This window comes from Nicotiana attenuata, unplaced genomic scaffold (genome assembly GCF_001879085.1).
Source record: "Nicotiana attenuata strain UT unplaced genomic scaffold, NIATTr2, whole genome shotgun sequence".
NCBI classification, from domain to species: Eukaryota; Viridiplantae; Streptophyta; class Magnoliopsida; order Solanales; family Solanaceae; genus Nicotiana; species Nicotiana attenuata.
In genome coordinates, this window is record NW_017674579.1 from 85,174 (window position 1) to 90,598 (window position 5,425).

Below are 5,425 nucleotides of genomic sequence, written 5' to 3' on the forward strand. Positions count from 1 at the left end.
TCCGATCTGACCATTTGAGTAATTGACTCCAAATTCATTGTTAAATACTTCTGTCTATATTGAAAGAAGTAGTCAAGCGAAAGATGTAAAACAAAAAGAAAACAAGAAGGGGTTTTATTACTGGAATTATTATTTATTAACTTAATTCCTCCAATAAAAGATTTTATTTTTTTTGTAGAGGAGTTTTTATTAGGAGTATTTTTTTCTAATCCTTCCAATCAAACAAATTTGTAGGTGGTGTTAGTATGAATATAAATTAATTATAACCAATGCATTATAATAAGGTTCTTTTCATAATTATTTTAGTTTAAATTGTGTATTAAACTTTTTAAACCTTACAAAAATCACTTACTATAACAAAACTAGTTTATGAAGCATGTTATGAACAATAAAAGAAGAAGAAGAATATTGCAGAGAAAAGTAGGGAGAGAATTCTTATTGAACCCTCTATTTATAGGGAGAGGGTGACTTAGCCGCCAAGCAATGAACCCTAGAATCTCTCTAAATATAGACATTCACCATAAATACAATTCTATTTATAACACTCCACATTGAATGTCTATTCAACAGATAATGTGCCTCGTTAAAACCTTAACTAAATAAAACCTAGTGGGAAAAAAATTCTAGAGAAGGAAAAAGAGTACACATATCTAACAATACGCCTTTTGGTTGCCTCGTTAAAAACCTTGCAAGGAAAACCCAGTGGGACAAAACCTTGTAAGGGAAAAAGAGTACAACGCGTATTAACTCCCCCTGATGAGAGCATCAATTCACATCTTTAAGCATTTGCATTCCAATCTTGTGCGCCATCTTCAAAAACTCTTTGGTAGAGATTTGATGAACAAATCAGCCATATTAACTTGAATGAATATGCACCTTGAAATCATCATTCTTGATAGAGATGAATTGTCTTCATATGATCTTGTTGTAATCGTCAGTTCAATATCTTCACATAGAGGTGAAAACTCTTGCTATCATATTATCATGCATATAGTTATAGCAAGATACATATGTGCACAAATTGCATTTAGGATATGGTACTTCAGGACCAAAAATTGTATATGCTTTAAGCGATTTAAATCCTTCAGGGATTGTTAAGTCATATAAGCCATATAATATACTTTAGATGCATATCAAATTTTCATGTCATGCTAGACATATAAGATATCGAAAACTGATTGCACATACCATTGACTTTATACTTTCAAGTGTTTGAACTACATGTTCAAAACTACTTGTCTTTCATATGAAATCAATTCTATTTGAATTGTGTCTCTTCTATTTGGCCAATATTTTTATGTCTGTATTTGACAGACTTAAGATTCTCATCTATACTTAGCACTTTCATAGATGTCGTCGACGAATATTTTATATCGGTTCCAGCTTTATTTTCATAAAGACATGCCATAGGGATCTCTTCATTCATATTTTCAGGCACCTAAATCTCTCCTGAGATAAGTGTTATGTCATGTGATCTTCTAGATCACTTGCCTCCTTTATTATGATCATTTTGATCATTTGCTCATCTTCTTTATTAAGAAGTTTATTTGAACCGATCTGTCTATACGCTTTAAACGTACCATAGACTTTGTCCTTATAGGACTTAATAAGAGCATTTGCAATGAGAATATAGTTACTTTCTTTGGGTCAGCAAATGCGTCTGGCATGCTTTGCAATATATTGCAAATGAATTACCCTTTTATGAACTTCAAGTTCATATTATCTTATTCGAGGATCTAGATGTACAAATGATAATTCATTCCACGTAACTTTTTCTCAACTGTTTATCATGTCTCCCCCTCATGTTAGAAAAACTAACTTATTACCTCAACTTTGAGAATCCACCTTTGTGCGTTATGGTGTTAATCAAAATATACACCGCACATCAATAATAATAAGATAGAATTGTTTGGTTCCTGACCCTGAACCCTTTGTGAGGGGAGAATGTAATATACTTTCGTATATAACCTATATCAATGTGATATATATAACTTTGTTCTCATAAGCAATTATTTAGCTATTAAGTGGATGCACTCAATATATTATTTTGTTAAACCAATTGTGTTATAAACCAACTTATCAAGATGAACTATCTTGAATAGAAAATCTGGAAATTATGCTCGAAATCAAATTACTGAGCAAGTTACCTTGCAAACACCGGCCAGGTTGCGGGTTAATAATAATCGCACATGTAACCATCTCATAGATGCATTTTATGTGGTATACATGGCAGGTGAATTGGCCCATATTCACCTTTGATATTTCCAGCATTCATGGGATTAAATCTCAATTTTAGTTGGTCTATTAATTAATAAGAACAAGCAACATAAGAGAATTCGTAAAGAACTTTCTAGTTCTTTAATATTTACCCATGTGAATTCTCTTTTATTTATGCACATCATACTTAAATTAACATGGCTAACCCAATTATGCAAACTGAATAAATTATCAATATTGATAAAGTTCAAATTTACACCATGACTTGTGCAATTAATAATAAATTCCAAGTTTATTATGATATGGATTTTTATATCGATAAACATCCACTTGAGTGTGGTATTCTTTTATTTGTGTAGTACAAACTGGAAAATAAAGCGGGTAACTTTTCACATATATGTTACCCCGCTACAATTTGTAGTATTGGAAGATACTAAATCTTTCCTTTATTTATAGTCTCAATATAACCAACCGCTTTCGCGAATACTTTAGAAACTCAATTAAGTTTCTTTGAGACTTACTACGACACAATAAATTGACATGATAATCAATTGTATACCTCCAAAATAGTAATAATTGGCTCTTCCAGAGCTCTCAATTAATTTGGTATTATCACATATTCATCAACATCCATATGGTGAATATCTCTTTTAAAGAGAAAGCTATACCATCATGGTTATGGTCAAAATTATATGCAAGATATGTTTCTTGCATTAATGTTATTCTTTAATAATCACTTTACCAAAAATATTTTGGCGTGCAATAGGTACGTGACCAATGACCATTCATGCCATAATAATGACATTATTTTCTTATATCATCTCAAACCTCCTTCTAGAGATGAATGTGGTATATTCACTACCACTAGGACGTTCATATTCTTCCAAGAATGAATATGTATTCATAAATCACATGTTGTTACATTCACATAATGAATGGACCATAATCATCTATATGTGCTTTATAAAATCTCATGTCAAATCAATGACAAATATTACTTTCACAGAGTGGAGGATTAATTTGAGAATCCTTATTATTCTCATTACCACAATGATGACGATTATAATTTCGTCTATTGCCACGTCCACATCCATTGATACCTTCACAGTAATAATTATGTCTTCTTTCAGACTTATCATATAGTGCTATGATATTCTCTTAAGGGAATGAGAATGAAGCAAATTCAATGGGACGGGGATGCACTTCTTGTGCCCATAATCATACATGAATTTGATCATGGCGAGACATAGAAATTTTCCCACTTCACGTGGTGATAATTTCTTCCAAACTCTATTAGAATTATAATCAAAATTTATTGTCTTTTCTTGTATTTAAAATCAAATTATAGAATTTCAAGAATTTAAAAGAGAAAAATAAAGTAAAATACTTACCTTAAATCCAGAATTTAATCATGAAGGAAGTTCATGGAACAATTGACAATCATTATGCTTAATCCCAAAGCTTCTACTTAATTGGTTAGAGTCTTGTGCTGATAACGTGTTATGAACAATAAAAGAAGAAGAAGAATATTGCAGAGAAAAGTAGGGAGAGAATTCTTATTGAATTTTGGGATGAATTACAATAGAATAGAACCCTCTATTTATAGGGAGAGAGTGACTTAATTAGCCGCCAAGCAATGAACCATCTTTGATTGCACGGACTCCATCATATTCGAACCCAAATCCCAAAATCACAGTGGAATTGAATTCGCCCCAATTTCAAATTGACTACACTTTCTTCTTAGATCAGCTGACACACTCTACTCTCCCCAAGCTCCATTTTTTTCTATTTGCCGGCCGGCCAAATCAAGTTGTAAGTTACCGTCTTTTTCGTCTTCGAATGTGCTTTAATGGTAAAATAGGAATTCTGGATCGATTGCTTTGTGTCTGCTCATACTGCATAAAATTGTTTTCACCATGTGATAATGGCTTCTAACTTGTTATGAAACTAATTAGCTTTTAAGTGCTAGCGGTTACTGGTACTTTAGCACAAATTACTGTATCCACATGGCTTGACTTAGGTTAGTATATTAGAGAACTAGATCTTTAATTTTTCTGATAATTAACTATAAATGTCCTTTTTGCCTAGATTATAAATTATTAGAGAGTGGACAAGTTTATCTGAGGGAAGTGTTACAGATTCCTGTTACTTTTCTTTGCTCATATGCCATTGTTTTAAATACTCCTTAAGTATAATTCTCTCTATTCATATGCCTCGAGTTAAAATTATCAGTGTTGACTTTGCAGCCAAATAAAAAACTAAGAGCAACTATCTTGATAACCTGCATGGTCCTTGATATGATTAATTGGCAGTACGCTGCTACTTCATTGCCATATTGTGCTTTTTTGTTCTAGTATAAATTGCATTCGTCTATACTGTCCTAGAATTTGGACTTGAGAAGTAGGAAAGAGTTTGTATCTTTGTTTCTTTCTTCACTATGTCTACTTAAAGGTTGCTAATATGACATGAAAGAAACTGTGGGCTAGGTGGGACATGGGTGGTTTGCTAATAGTATCCGCCATTTCGTATGTCTAGATTGATCATCGATTGAGTTGTGTCCCAAACGTATTAAAGAGGGAATATTTATCAGCTCTTGGGAAAAAAGTTACAAATATCAAGGTCATCTGCCACATCATTTCCAGATAATTTGATGTCTAAGTCTTATTATGTCAAAATATAAGCAGTTTGATATCATTGTTTTAAGTACAGCTTAAGCGCAAAATCGGTATATTTGACTGAATGTTAATATATTAGTGTATACGGTTAAAATCAGAGGCCTCCGATTTATAGGCTTGATGGTCCATCCTGGGCCCAAGTCTGGGCAAGGTCGAGTTCAAGCCCGGTGGACCAGAATCGAGTTTGAAGACAGAGCACAACATCTGCACCGTTATGGACTTGTAACAGAATGGGCTAGATTCCTGCCACGTCCCCAAGATCATGGCGAAAATCCCGGAATATGATTGTACGATTCCGTACTAGGCGGTTAGACAGTTGTATCAGGAATATTCCCTACTGTAAATAGAAATATTCCATATTTAGGATTCCCCTATTATATAAAGGGGACCCCAATCATTTGTAACATCATCTAATCATTGAGAAAAGAATATACTCTCTACTTTTTGCCTACTGCTCATCAGAATTGTCCTTTAGCTCTATTGTTCTTACTTAATTTTCCTGTTTGATTGTTCTTATTGTTCTAAACCCACTT